The following is a 15,620-nucleotide window of genomic DNA, read 5'->3' as shown; positions in this document are numbered from 1 at the left end:
TGACAAAATGAAAGTATGTATCATGCTAAATTGAGAGTTTTGAGCACCCCCCCAAAAAAAAGTCTGGATGGAATGGGATGAAAGCTCTGGAAAACATGAGCTAGAAGCAGCATTCCAATTTGACACTTATTTGCATGTCTGTATCCGGTGGTAGTGGTGGTGGTTGCTGTTAATATTGCTATTGTTATTATTTGTATATTTCTGTTTCCCCTAAGAAAGCTCTTGGCAAAGCCAGGAAAAAAATTGTCTCTGATGCCAGTGTTCATAATACCCCCCACCCCCCACCCACTGCCGTAGGCAGGTCTTCTTCATTCTGTTTCTTACCTGACTTGAAAGAGTGCCAATGATGTCTCATGTAGCAATGAATCAGGGCACATACACATCCACACACATGTTCCCTGTACACCCATGTGGGCGGCTGTTCATGAGTGATGTGCAAATCTGCTGGCATTGTGCTCTCAAGTTCCATGTACTGTTGTTCAGACTCTTTGGAAATGATTTTGAAGGCTGTGAAGGGGGCTCTTGAAATTGTCCTGACCTCAGGACCCAAAGAGTATTATTTTATGGTTTTAGAAGAGGTTTTGAGCCTCAGGGTGTGCTCTCAATGGTTCTGTGTGGGTGAGCAACTGATTTTTTAATTCAGTTGGTACCATGGTGTAAGCATGATCTGGGAAGTCTGCTGGCATTGACTCTTATTATTTACTCTTTAGTCCCTTTGTGGGAGTCCCTGGGTTGAACTAAGAACTTGTTTTTTGCAAAGAGAATCTAGTGAGTCCCTTTCCCCATCCCTCCCTGCATTTGCTCCAACAGTATTGTCTAAAGTAAACTGATATTTTAGCTGGGCACTTTGTTTTGAGACAGTGTTGGAGAGTGAGGAAAGGCTGTAGGATGGGCAGCTGCAGACCTCCGTCCTCTCTGTTCAGTGACTGTTTGACATTGAGCAATTTTTTCCTCCTCAGTAAGTTTGGGATTCCCTATAACACTGGCATTTGGGGATGGTTGGACTATGTTCTTGCCTTCTGTGATTTTGGGTGTCCATAGGCAGTTGAAATCAGAGGCTGGTGAACTGGAAAGACAAGTGAAAAGGCAAATGAAATGTTAATCAAGGGGTGATGGGAGTGGGGAGGGAGGAAATATCTGTTTGCTGGTATCTGGAGAAACTTAAGTTTTACCTAAGAGATTTTTTACCTAGTTATGTGGGAAGAAAACTGGACTACAACAATAGAATGCTTTTTGATTTTTTTCCCCCAAGGGGGAAAGGGTTCTCCAAGGCTGGTCTTTGAGCCAGGTTTATGACAAATTATGTGTCATGAAATGCCACAGCCTTCACCTCTGGGTGCCTGACAGACCCTTGGCAGAAAGCCTTTGGGAATGTATGTGTGTAGGGTGTGTGACAGTATGTACGTGGGTGTGTGTGCACACCCTACTGTGTGTGTGGGGGGGGGGGGAGGGGTGCACACTCCTGAATGTGGATGGGGGTTGGTTGTGCTAGGAATGAGGAAAAACAGCAGTTTCACAGTTCTGAAAGGCCTCCTTGTGCTATGGCCTATAAGGATTTGACTGGTGCTAGGATGGATGAGTGTCCCCCCTACCAGTTTTCCCCCTACCACACACAGCTTCAGACTAAAGGGGTGGCTTGAAAGAGCCCTTTCATCAGTAATTTAGTTTGTGAAATGGGTAAATATTTTTCAAATTAACTTATCTCTAGGCAAATAAGGGGATGTTGCTAGCCAGATGGCAGGCCACCCTAGAGCAGCTAAAAGGGAGTTTAGGGAGTAGAGAGCAGGGTGACTTTTTACTTGTGTGACTCCTAAAGGTTTGGCATTTCTCCTTCAGACTTGTGAAGGTATGCAAAAAGAGAAAAGAGTGGGAGAAAATGAAAAATGCAGCTGAGAGGAGTGGAACCCTCTGCATTTTGACTTTTTTTTCCTTTCCTGCCTCTTCATCTTCCCCCTTCTAAAACTTTCCTACCTCCCCTGATACAGCCTCCTCTCTTTCCCCCACCATCCCTGCTGTAAGTGGGTTAGAAGGAAGAGGGCTTTTCCTCTCTGATGTGTCCCAACTATTCCTGACCAAGTTCCTTGTTCCCTTTCCTCCTCTCTGACTCCTTTGTAGAGGATAACTTTTTGCTACCAGCTCAGGAATTTTGGCTCCCAGCTCCCCACTAGGGGATTCAAGAAAATGTCCTCAACCAGTATCCTAGCAACTCCTGCATCACTCAGCTCCTGCTGAGCTCCAGAGCCTACACTTTAAATGTCCAGGCACCAACGCCTTTGGAGCAAGGGGGGGAGCTGGCAAGCAGGACTTGAAGAGGTGCTTTTGGGGAGAGGACAAATAGAGAGCAAGATCCTCATTGCCTGCAAATGCCTAGAAAACATATCCACAGAAGGTATACAGAGCTTAGCTGCATCCCAGCCATGGGACTGTTTATTGGAAGGCTCCTGGGTTCAAATCCCTCTATAGTCACCGCCTTCTCCTTAAGATTAAATGAGCCATTTCACAGCCTAGCTTTAGTGCAAGGAGGTCTGCAGGCCCTGAAAAATATTTTTGTCTACCATGCCTTTTGGCTGACACAGGGAGGTGGTGAAGGGATAGCGTGGTGGGAACAAACTGAGCAGTGCTTTACCCCCCATTGAGACAGCCTCTATCTGTCAGAACCTGTAACATCTGCCTCTGCACTGTGCCCCAGTTTTGTTTGTGGCTAGAGAACCCTGCCCAGCCCAGCTGCAGTGTGGAATTTGCTTTTTCTTTTTTGTTTTATTTTTGTTGTTGTTGTTTCTATGTTGCTGGTCTCTGAATAGTTTCCAGCTGAGATGGCTCGGCAAATTGGAGAGGCCAGTTTGATTATTGGTTTGGTGAACAGGCTTGGGCCCTGACTCGGATTTTCTCATCCACTTGTATGTTTGTGTGTGTGTGTGTGTGATTAAGTTGCTAGGGACCTGAGGGATCCCAGTGAGCCTTTGGGTGAGGTGCTCTTCTGCCCTATGGTGAGGCCTAGACTGAGAGTGCTTGGCTGTGATCAGAGGAAACACTCTGGCAGTTGCAGGGATGCTGCCAAAGCATGTCCTCCTTCTTGCCTCTGTTTGCCATCTTGGCCTCTGCTCTCCTTGGCCTGTGGAGTACTTGCTCTGGACAGAGACATGATTGGGAATTGAGCCTGTTCTCCAAAAATAACTGCCTCCTCAGAAGACCTCCCACAGACAATCTGGATTCAGTCCCAGTGGCTTTGCCCCAAGAAGTGGGATGGAGGTGGGGAATCTTAGACTCTCGAGCTCTTATTTCTAGCTCTGCAACTTGTTTAGGCCAACTGAGTCTCTGGCTTTCCTGGAATCCTTGATCAAAGCTTAGCTCTTTTCATGTCTACCCAGAGTATTTCCTGTCATTAGGTGGGTATAGATACTCAAGAGTATTTGGCATGGTGCTTTGCCCTGGCACCAAAGTACTGAGTGGAAAAACTAGAAGGGGGGAGGGCCTAGTGGAGAGAGAAGACTCAGGAAACAGTCCAGTAATGACAATACTAATAATCCCTTGTCAGTGCATGGGCCTATAGGGTTTACAGAGCAATTCCGTATCTTTTCTAATTTTGAGCATCACATCAGCCTTGTGAAGTGGATAGGGCTAATTGTTATTCCTGGTTTTACAGATGAGAGAAGTAAAAGAGAGATTGGTGGGATGGGAGAGTGGGTCTGCCTTTCAAATGGAGAGTGGGAGAGAGTCAGAGTTGATCATTCCCAGCTAGTGTGAAGCTGAATGGAGTCAGGTGGAAGGGGAAGAGTGTGAGTCACCCCTGAAGTCATACTAGCTTCCTCAGCTACTTGCTTTCAATTTTAGTGCTTTTTCATACCTTTCATTTATATAGCAGTTTGGCACAGAATTCTTTATTCAATAAAATGTTGCCTTTTAATCTTGAATATACATCAAACAGTTCCCTTTAGTCTTATGAAAACTCACTATTTGGGATCTTCAAGGAGAAAGGCAGTGTGAATTGGTGAAGTCTAAAATACAGAATATTTTGAAGGAACTACAGTTTTCATACAATTGTCCTTCCTTTTAAAGAACTCTAATTTTTCTATATATATTTTTTAAATGTGCTGCCCAGAACTGATCATGCTACTCCAGGTGCCACCTGATCAGGATCAAGTACAAAGGGACTTTGATCTGTCTGTGAAATATTTAATATTGCAGTCTTCTACTGGTTCTCAATCCTCAGTGAACAAACATATCAGCTGGAGAGTTTTTAAGTACCCATGCCAAGTCTCCACTCTGGGATATTCTGATTTAATTATCATGGGATTGGTCCGAGGCAGCTTTTTTTTTTTTTAATTAAATTTAAGGCTCCCAAGGTGATTCAAACATGCAGCCAGGGTTAAGAGCCTTTTGGGCTGTAGGCACAAAGCCTTTGCTGTCTAGTCCAGTCCTCTGTGCTGTTGTGAAATTGGCCTTTTGAACCAAACTTATTGAATTTTGTTTGGTTGATCCATTACTCTAGCCTTTTATGGTTTTTTAAAATTTTGCTTCATTGTGCCAAAACGTAGCAGTTCCTTCTAGCATTGCATCAGTTAAACTTATTTTTTTGGTTGGTCTATTCTAGCTTTCGGCATTTTACATTTTTTTCCCCTTAATGCCATGAAACAGATTAGCAGTCTTCTAACATTGCATCATTTGAAAACTGAATAAGTATCATCCAAGTTGTTGATTCAAAGAAATGTTTAATATAATGGGGTTAATGCTAGCTCCTCTGGCAACTTATCAGAGCTGCCTCTTGGAGTTGGAGCTGGTTAAGTTTTGTGTATATCTGGTCAGCCAGTGCAGAATCCACTGGGTGCTACCATCATCTATCCTGTCAGCATGTTAATGAGGATAATGCGGCATGATGGATTTGTTGTATGCTTTGTGGACATCAAGATGTATGCTAGTTTCATAGCAATCATCTACCAAGGTGATGACCCTATCGAAAAAAGGAATATGAGTCGCTTGGCATCTTACCCCTGGTAAATCCTGTTGCAGGCTCCAGGGTTCCCTAATTTTTTTCAGTACCCTCAAACCATATGTTTCCTAATTGAGTCCAGAATTTGCCTGAGGGTCAGTGCTACAACTGTAAGTTTTGTGTACCACTTTCTTTGCCCCTCGTTGGAAAAGCGGGACATCATAGATTTAGCTTTAAAAGAATATATTTGGTTATGTGTATAGCTGATTCACTTTTTTATAAAGCAGAAACTAACACATCATTGTAAAGCAATTATACTCCAATAAAGATGTTAAAAAAAAGAATATATTTGGTTTTCAAACAGTTTAGGAAACTCTTTGTGTGTGTTTCTCTTGGTTGGCTGAATTGTTTCCATTTACACAGTGGTTCTCAGCCCTGGTTGCACATTGGAATCACCTGGGGAGTTAACAAGACTAACAACAATTCCTAGAATCTCTGGGGGAGATCTGATTGAGTTGGTCATGGTGAGGCCCTGGCATCAATATTTTTTTAAAAGCTCCCTGAGGTGACAGGAATGTTCAGCCAGGGATGAGGATGACTGCTATGTTCAAAGGAAATGTCAGCTCAGCCTGAATCTGACTTATCACACACATGAATAGGCAGGCTTCACAGATGGTGAGATTTTATTCTAGGACTGTGGGGGCCTTGATGAATTCTAGGGGCTTGTGCCCACCTTAAAAATGAGGACTCAACCCTAGAGAGTGAGTAGTCTGAGGACCTATTTGGATTTTAAATTATCAGCTGTGAGATGGTTTGAACCTTTCAGGAAAATAGTTAGTCCCTATGCATTTTCTATAATAGTGCAGAAGATTCTGTTCATTTGCTGGGTGACCTTGGTCAAATTACATCTCCCCTCTGAAATTCGGTTTCCTCATCTGTAAAATAAGGTCAGGTGGATTAGATAGCTTCAAAGATTTCTTCCAGCTTTAATGATCTGTGCTTACTTTGTGATTAATACTAATGATCAAAATGATTAAGCATATTATTCAAAACCAGTAGGTAATCCAAAGATCTCTTATAGCAGGTTTGGAATGCACAGGGTGATTTTAGGGGGTAATAGACTTGCCTTCCTAATTATATTTAGCTTAGGTTTCTTCTAGGACAACTGAACTGTAGGTTGTATTCATTGAGCACACACTGGTTGCCCACAAGGAAGGGAGCCCTACAGTGAACTGAGTGTCAGGGGGATGCTGCTATGGGATTTAGTATTTGTTGTTAAAGAGACATATTGCATGGATAATTGAGAATTGCCTCTTATAGATAAATACCAGCCTCATAGCTCTGGGAAAGCCTAGGAGGCAAGGGGCAGGCTGCTTTGACACCCCAGAACCCCTTCCTGCAGAATTTTAAGTAGCCATTCATTTAATTAATACTACTGCTAAAGTTAATAAGAATTTAAATGAATAAAGTTTCCTAGTTATTTCATTGGCTTTTCCCCCAAATCTGGAAGTAGTTGAGGAAACTGATGCACAGTGAGATTAAGTGACTTACTCAAGGTCACACATTCAGAAAGTGGTAATTCCTGGCCTAGAACCCAGGCCTCTTGACAGCATATCTTTGCAGTTCTTCCAGAGTAACCTGCATAGTGGACTCTGTGGTCAGAATGTGGTCATGACTCTGAGAATTGAAAAGCCGCCACTGACATAGAGCAGAACTCAAGAGGAAACTTTGAAGAAAGGAACAAAGGGAAAACCTGGTGGAAAAGGAGACATTAAGGGAGGGATTTGTCTGAGGCCAGTTCTTTCTTGTTCTTATCAGTCTTCTGTGCTAGTTTCAGGCCCCTGACAAGAACTGGGCATTTGGTCTTTGAGCATCAAGGTTGAGAGTTAGTAGTAGTGAAGAGGGGAAATTATGCATGCATGACAGAAAGACAGCATATGGAAGGCAGATCTTTAGCAGGAGAAAAAAATGGCCTTGGGCCCCCTAAGAGCAAGCTGTGGCTCTGTACCTACCTTGCTCCCAGAACTTGATCAAAACCCTTCCCCACTAGGCCTCTGTTTCCATGTCACTAAAATGAGGAGTAGATTTAGTAGAAGAATCATGTTCTCAAATGAAATTTGAGCCAGAAGCTTCTCTATAAAACCTGAAAAAGTAGAACTTGTCTGGTTGAAATGGGCCTGGGACAGAAGTGGCGGACAGAGTCTAGAGTTCCAGACTTGCAAGTGCAGACCTTATTCATTAGGGGAATTAGAATTAGAAGAGTGGGGAAGGATCTGCCCAGCTCAGCCAGATTTCTTGGAAGGTAGGACAACCTTGGATGTAGGAGGCGGGGTGGGGGGCTGTCTTTCATTTATGTGGCCAGGATTCACATAGAGAATCACATAGGGGCAGAGATTAGAGTACTTTGGAGATCTGCGTGCCTCTCCCCTTCCTGTTTTACAAGTGAGAAAATTAAGGCACTGAAGGGGAAAGGGACTTATCCAAGGTTGCAGTGATGGGTCTGGGTTCCTGAGTCATCAAATCAGGCCCTTGCCCCCTATAACCTGCTACCTCTGCTATAGGGTTCTGGCTCTATGCTCTCTTGGCTGTATCAGAGACCTGAATGCCCTCTCAGGTTTGGTTGGAGAGAGAGAGCTGACAGAGAGGCTGGGAGAACAAGAGTATTATGTAATCTCCTAAAGGGGAACAGGCCTGTCAGAGCCCTTAGGGTGCCAGGCAGTCAGATGGGGGTGGGGGGAGCACAGAATCTCCTGCAGACTACATCAGTTCTTCTGAGGCAAGGAGCCCTGGATGCAACACTGTGTTGCTCAGCCATCCACCCTCGGGGTCCAGAGGAGGCTAGCACTGTGCATCCATAGTCAGCTCTGGGAATAGTTCTGGCAGCTCTCATCTCTCTGTCTGCCTGCCTTCATTAGAGGAGAGAAAGGATGCACCTCCGTGCCCAGCTGGCTGCAGGAAGGATGTGCTAAGAGCCCACCCCCACCCCCTCAGAGTGTGGTGCCTAAAGGCAGCATCTACTTTTAGCTGTACCTCCCACAGCCTCTCCTCTGCCCACTCTCTTCCTTCCTCCTCCCTCTGTGAACCCTGCTGGTTGGCAGGAGGGCTGGGCAGTGGGTGCTTTGGCACTGGGAAAGAGGCATGGTGGAGCCAGGCATCCCTAGGAGAGGCTTTGATAGAGCTGGCATGGTGGGAAGTCTCAGAACTGGCAAAATGATGAGACTCCTTCGTGTTTAGGGCCTAAAGGGAGTGGAGGGATTTATTAATTTCCTTTGGACCTTGTAGCCACCTGAGGTGCTTGTCTTGAGAATCCAGATTGAACTGCATAGGAGGGCTCAGGAAGATTTATTGGATAAAACATGCATAGACACTTTCTCTACTTGGATTTAGAGAAAAGCAACTGGGGCTAGTGGATGCTCGCTTGATTCTTGACTCTCTCTCTCTCTCTCTCTCTCTCTCTCTCTCTCTCTCGAACATTGTCTTAAACTTTTCAGTGGGTTTTGCACATTGTCTCACTTGATCTTCTCTCTGGCCCTGTGAAGTAGGTAAAACTGGGATTACCTGCATTTTACAGATGAGAAAAATGAGGCTCAAGGATGTATCTTCATATATTGCCTGATCTGGGCTCAAGCTCTGGAAGTTACAGTGCCATTTAAAGTCATTCCAGACAGCTGTATCTTCTAGAAAAGGGGTGTTACAGCTGTCTTGAGTCCAATTCCCTCATTTTGGAGGCTAGGGAACTAGGCTCAGAATGAGAAAGGGCTCACCCAAGGAAACAGCATAGTGAAGAGGGGAAATTATGCATGCATGACAGAGAGACAGCATATGGAAGGCAGATCTTTAGCAGGAGAAAAAAATGGCCTTGGGCCCCCTAAGAGCAAGCTGTGGCTCTGTACCTACCTTGCTCCCAGAACTTGATCAAAACCCTTCCCCACTAGGCCTCTGTTTCCATGCCACAGTATGTTTGAAGCAGTACTGGAGCTAGAGCATTGCCTTGCAAGGATGTGAGTTCCTGGACCCATGAGACTTGCAAGCTGCTCTTGTCTTTCAGGGATGGTAAGGGAAATCTATATGGTGTGATAGAAAGCAAAGGATCACTGAACTAGTTGTCTGTCGTTGTTTAGCTCTGTGACCTTGGGCAAATCACTTAGCCTCTCTGAGTTGGTTTTCTTTTCTGTTAATTGAGGCTGATAATCCCTGAGAACTTTCTGAGGCTGAAATCTCTGGGTGACTGCTGTAGTGGAGGGGTCTGACACTTGGTAGGCTCTCTGGAAAGGATTTGTTAGTGAAAAGCTTACACATGAATAAAGAGGGGCCGCAAATATGAACTTAGTTGCTGGGTGACCTTGAACAAATCCCATTGTCTTTGTGCCTCATTTCTCTCTGTTACAACGTCGAGGCCTCTTTTACTTTCCTCCCTTGGAAGGATAGAATCCCTATGTCCCAGCCCATGTCTTGGGTCATTGGTGGGAAGCTGGGATATTTTTTCTTTATAAGAAGCTTTCTTTTATTTACCCCTAGCTCCACCCATCCCACCACCTGGCCACACATGGTGCTATGAATACCAAACTAGCTTTCTTTTTCCCTATCTCCTGCAAAGATAAAAGAGGAATGTGGAAGAAAGCCAAAGTTAATTGTGTTTTTATTTAGTGCCTTCTCAAGTCCATCAAGCCAGAATCACCTAGGAACTTGGAAATTAAAAACCAATTCTTTGCTCCCAGGTCCTTAGCTAGAATTTGTGATGAGCATTATGGATTTCATGATATGATTAAGAGTTATGTTAGAAATCGCAGGCTCTAGACAAATGACCTAATTAGAACAAATCTGCACTTTTCACCTTTATCTGTATTGTTTTGTTTGGAAAATTCTCATTGCCCCGGGGACAGGGCAAGAAGATAAAGACTATTGTATAGTTTTTTGTTCCTGCCACATTTGTCTTTTCTCACAATTCTATGAGGTGAGCAAGGCCAGGATTCTTCCCATTTTATGGCTAAGTAAATTGAAACTATCAGTGTTTCCTCTTAAAAGCAGTGGTGTACTAGAAAGAGCATAGCATATATAGTTAGCTGTTATCAACCCACCCATACCAAATGGTCTTGGGCAAGGAGTTCATTCTAAAGATGCCTTCTGCACTTTGTTTCTATCTATGTCTTGTTATAAAAGTTAATCAAGATAGCAGAGAAAACTAGGCAGATGTCACTATATAACTCTGGCTAGGTTGGCATTGAACCACTAATAGGCAGCTCAGGTACATCTATTTGACCTATGATAAGTCCACCCACATATCATCCAGGGATGCATGAGAGGCCTTGCCAAATGCAGAAGAGTGGCCCTAGATCCTGTGGCCCTTCGTGCCCTGTTTGGAGGTTTTCTCTTTGTAGATTTATCTGGTCGTGCCTTGAGCCTAAAAGCTGGCTTAGTACCATCACTAGTTCCCACAGTCATCCCAAAGGATGGGGAAGGAATGCTTTGGGTAAACCCCATCTCATTTTGCCTGAGCTTTAGTGAAGATTGTATGCCTTTAGGACTTTATCCCTTTTACTCCAGGTGGCTCAGGACACTGGAAAAATGAGTGTGGAATGACAAATGTAGGGAGACAACCAGTAGCTTGTCCAGGGCTAGAGGGGGCCTAGCTAGAACGAGACAGCTGTAGGTGCTAATCCATATGCATATATCTGTGCACTGTCTTTTTATAGTGGTGGTAGTGGTGGTGGGAGGGACCAATGTTAGTCCATGGTGCTTAAACTGAGAAAGTCACTGGATGAGAATGAGGAAGAACCCATAAGCCCACTCCCTTACAGTACTGCTTGGGAACCTGCTGTCTGGGGAGAGTCAAGGACTTGCCCAAAGTCGCATAGTTGGTCCTTGATCCTTGTCTTGTCTCTCTGTTCAACTCTTGGCTGCTAGACCTCATATTTTTGAGGCCTCTTGGATAAATGGAGTGGTGGCTAATCCTCTTGGGGAACGCACCTATGAACACCGTATTCAGAAACTGACAGATGAAATTCAAACCCATGTCCTCTGACCTGCTTAGGAGCAGATTAATCCAAGTGTCTTAGAGGACACCTGTTAGAAACAAATTGTGCAGGAGGAAAATTAGTTCAGTCTTGCTGTCTATCCATGCCCTCTACCCATACCCACATGTACACACACACACTATAGGTCACATGGTATGCACACACTCAGATATATGTTGAGTATATTTGGGATACACACGGGACACACATGTGGGGTATGCTTTCACATTGACACACTTGGAGCACACACATTCAGTTAACCATAGGGCACACTTGCACACACTTGGCACAGGTAGGGTACATATATACAGACACATGTGAGGCATGCTTATGCAAATTTGTGTGTGGACACACATGGATACATATAAAACATAACTGTACACTCACATGTAGGGCACACTGAGATGCATACTCAGATATACTTCTACCCCAAAGCACACACTCCTAAGGACTTGTGTGGACAAACAACTCTCCCACCTTGAGACACATTTGAACACACCTATGGGACACACTCACATGCCCCACACATCCCTATGGGACACCCTCTGATGCAGAACACATTCTACCCCTAAGGCCAGCCAGCTGTCAGTCTTCCAAGTGGGCAAAACAGGGCACTGGCCCCATCTGGTGGGCCTCTATCACTTTTCTCTGCATCTTTATCCCTGAAATCAGGCTTCAGAGGGCAGTGAGCTCAGGAATAAAATGGATACTCAAGGTGGCATGTGTTATAGCAGGCTCCACCAGTCAAACAAAACTTAGAACTGAGCCCTGAGATGTTAACAGGCAGATGGAGAAGATAAATTGACACTGATCAATGCAGAAAGCTTGAGCCTGCTCCTCTATCCCCCAATGTAGTTACAAACCATTAGGGAATGATATGATTGTGAAGTGATATCCTAGAAAACCTAAAGTAACTGAATATTAAAGTTTGTTTTTCTTGGGAATGAAGTAACAACTTGGACCAGAGTAAGTATATCTAAACTGTGAGTTGGAGGGTGTGAGGGGAAGTAGTAGGATGCATAAACGGGGGCAGAGGCTCAGCCTCTCCTTGGTCAGTGGTGGTAGGAGAAAACAGCCACATGCTTAATGACCACAGTCCTGCCCCTAGGCACACCAGCTTAGGCCATCTGGCCCCACTAATGAGGGCTATTTTTAGAGTTTCTCAAGCTAGAAACCAGGTTGGGGTGTCAAGGGGAGCCCGTTCTGGCCCTTAGTACCAAAGGCTGGAGCTGGAAGAGGGGGCCCTAGACTGGGTCTGGGTGAAGGGTGGGAAGCAGTGAGACAGGTGGCCAGAGTATGCCAAGTCTGCCTGGAGCAGCAGCCTCAGAGCCCCAGTGGATTACTGTTGACTGTGACAGCCTCATATCTGTTTCTGAACTTTGGACTTGAGATCAAGAAACACAAATTTCAGTTGCTATTCTGCCACTTAGGGTATGTCTCAGTCAGGTTCCCTTCCTCTGTCTGAGTCTTATTTGGTCTATAGGTAAAATCGTCAGTATTGTCTCTCAGACGCCGACAAGGCTCAGAGTTGAGAAAATGCTTTGCAGATGTATATGTTCTTCACCAACAGATCTGTACTTAACCTATCCCTAAGCTGGTCTCGATGCATGCCAACTACTGAGCCTGACTTACAGAGTAGCAGTAGAAAAAAAGGCCAAAAAGGGGGCCAGGGAGAGGCAACCTCATGATGTCAGGTTGGTCAGAGTCATTCTTGGATCACCCTCACTCATACAGATGCTTTTCAGTGCCAGGTCAATCCTTTCCCAGAACACATGTTTGCAACATTTAGGTGGTCATATAGCTTTGCCTCCTCAGGAACTCTATGTAGGGAAAGTGGGGAGCATCAGAAATAGGGTCTCCTTCCTAAACTAGAAAAGGCAATCTCAGATGGCCTGTACCTGCCACCTGCCAGAGGAAGTAACCTCGAGTGCCAGTACTGGCTCTGATAAAGTGTCTTATTCTAAGTTCTGTGCCCAGGGCCATTTCACCTGCTTTGTTGAAGGGGGTGGGTAGGGAACTAGACTATGTAGCACAAGTTCAGATTTCTCCTCATCCCATAAATTGTGGGCAAATTCCTTCTGAGTCTGTTTTCTGGTCTGTAAAATGGGCTTAACTGTTAAGTTTCAGGATTGTGGGGTGCAAGAATTCATGGTGACAAAGTGTGTGAAAAGTGCCTTGTAAAATGTTGAACATGTTTTACTACTGTTAAGAGTTCATCCAGGGTGTGATTACAGGTACTTTGGAGGTAATGTAGGAGCTTATCTTCAGTCTATTTCTCAACTGCTTACCCCTACCCTTTTTAAAGTAGTAATTGTCTCCATTTTGCTGATGGGTATACTGAGTCTCAGAGAAGGAAGGACCAGCCTGAAGATACAGGATTAGGTAGTGGTGGATTCAGGTCTAGAAGCCATGCCTTCAGATTATATTCAGTGTTCTTTCTATGGCCCCAAGCTACCACCCAATGAATTCCAGTGCTAAAAGGAAGCTGCTGGTGGCAACTTAACATATGTTAAAAATTTAGCTTTGTCTCTGACACGTAGCAAGGAAGGGGGGCTCTCTGGGGCCCAGCCTTCCCCAGAAGTGTCCTGCTTGCCCACGAGAGGCACACTGACTGACCTGTCATCCCTTCCACAGCAGCTCATGTCCTACTTGTCTCTTGCATATTGGAAGCAGTGAAGCGTTGGAGAAGATGCTTAGCTGTTGTGAGAGGGAATTGTGCTGCCCATTTAATTCACTTCAGGAGGATCCCTGAAGGCACTTGATCTACCTTGGCCACCCCCACCTCCTCACAGCTTCCTGGATACAGAATCCCTGTGTGACTGACCTGCCTAAGGGGTTGGGCCTAAAGGTATCTGAAGAAATAATGTTTAAGGGCCTTGATCTGTGGAATATTTTGCCAACTCTTGAGAGATGATAGTGGAAATCCAAAAACCAAAGCTGGGAGGGTCCTTTGAGACCATCTGGGCTGACTCTCACCTGGCCTTGATGTGGACATTAAAATCCAGCTAGGCTGACTTTTTCTCCCTTAGTGTGCTCTTCCTTGTACACCACAGACTCGCAAGCTAGGCCATATTTCCTAGAGCCTTTCTAGCTTGTTTATTTTTGCTTTCTCAGCCCGGGAGATGGGTGGGTAGGTACAATGAGACACAGTGGTGAGAGGAAGGAGATGGAAGAGTCTGTGGAGCTCAGGCCTTGGGGAAGAAGGCCTTTTGTGTCTTTTATCATCTGTCCTGCTGCTAATACATTATTTTCCTGTAACTCACAGACTGGCTGTGGGAGCCTAACCCAAACTGTTGCTATTTTCACTTGTGCTGCTAAAATCTGTATAATGACTACAGTATTGGCCTTTCTGGGGGATTGGACAAGCAATGTCAAGGGTGAGGAAACTGGAAGAAAAAAGGAGAGAGACACCTTCTGTTCTTCAAGTTTGAGAAACCAGAGAGGTGAATAGGGAACGGTTAGTCGCCAAAGCCCTGCCAAGAAGCAGCCACACAGTTTCTTCAGCTCTCTTGACCCTAGATACCTCATTTAAAAATTACTTTATTTTTGAAAAGGAAATACATTCACATGGTTCAAAAGGTACAAGAGGGTACACAGTGAAAAGTCTCATTCTAGCCCTGCCCTCCAGCCACTTGGCTTCTTCTGCAGAGGCCATCAGTGAGTCCTTCCAGAGAAATGTTCTATGGATATATAAACATATATGAATATATTCTTTTTTCTCTTTTTTATGGTAATATACACACTGTTCTATACCTTGCTATACCTTGAAGGTTCTGTGATCCTGTAGGAGCATGAGGATATGCTGTAGAGAACAGAGGTTAAGAGCCCTGGTTCTAGAGCAAAACTACTTGGGTTTTGCTTCTGGCCCTGTGTGACCTTCAGCAATCACTTCATCTTTCTGTACTATGGTTTTCTCATTTTTAAAATGGGGATCAAACAAGTTAGTATATGTAAAAACTTAGATTCGTCTCTGACACACACTAAGTACTCAGTAAATGATAGCCATTTTTTATTATTAGAAAAATATTGGACTGTGAGTCAGAAGATTTGGGTTCTCTTTTGGCCTCTGCTCCTGCGTTACCTGAGGGACTTCCTTTGTCCAATCCTGTTTCTTCATCTTTAAAACAAGGTCTCATCCCTACTCTTCTTACCTCCCAGAGTTGCTGGGAGGATCTAGTGAGCTCATGAATGTGAATTGAATATGACAGCAACCTAGAACTATATTGTGTTTAGCACATGGTAGGGGTGCTGCTTACTCTTTTCTGGAAGCTACTTTAGGTGGCTTGAACCCAGTGGCCTGAACCGTGTGGAGAAAGCAGTATTCTTCCTTCTGGCAGTGGAACCCAAAGGCCGTTCCTGTACTAGAGCTCTATTCTGGGTAGAGGTAGCCCATGGCAAAAATTTGAAATAGTCAAGTTTTGTCTTCTGACCTTTCTTATCCCACCCCCTCCCTCTTCTGCCTTCCTTGTTTCCACGTCTCCTTCAACTTCCCTCTGTCTCTTGACAAAACCTGCTTTTAGAAGCAAGGCAGCAGCATCTGTCAAAGACAACCCCAACTTTCCATTTGAGATAACCTAGTCCAACTAGCTCAGGGAGGAGTTATATCTGCTTAAGTTCAATACTGCAAGTCAGCAATCAAGCCAAGCCTGGAGCCCATTCTTCCCATCCCACTTTTTTCA

General features: G+C 44.6%; 1 protein-coding gene across 7 annotated transcripts in view; it reads left to right on the top strand.

Annotated features, from left to right (window-relative positions):
• Positions 1 to 15,620, top strand: part of ARHGEF9 (Cdc42 guanine nucleotide exchange factor 9) — a 225,543-nt gene that overhangs the window by 28,361 nt on the left and 181,562 nt on the right. The window lies entirely within an intron of this gene.

This window comes from Balaenoptera physalus, assembly GCF_965194825.1.
Source record: "Balaenoptera physalus genome assembly, chromosome: X".
NCBI lineage: Eukaryota > Metazoa > Chordata > Mammalia > Artiodactyla > Balaenopteridae > Balaenoptera > Balaenoptera physalus.
The sequence above is the reverse complement of the archived record's forward strand: the minus strand, read 5'-3'. Positions and strand labels throughout refer to the sequence as shown.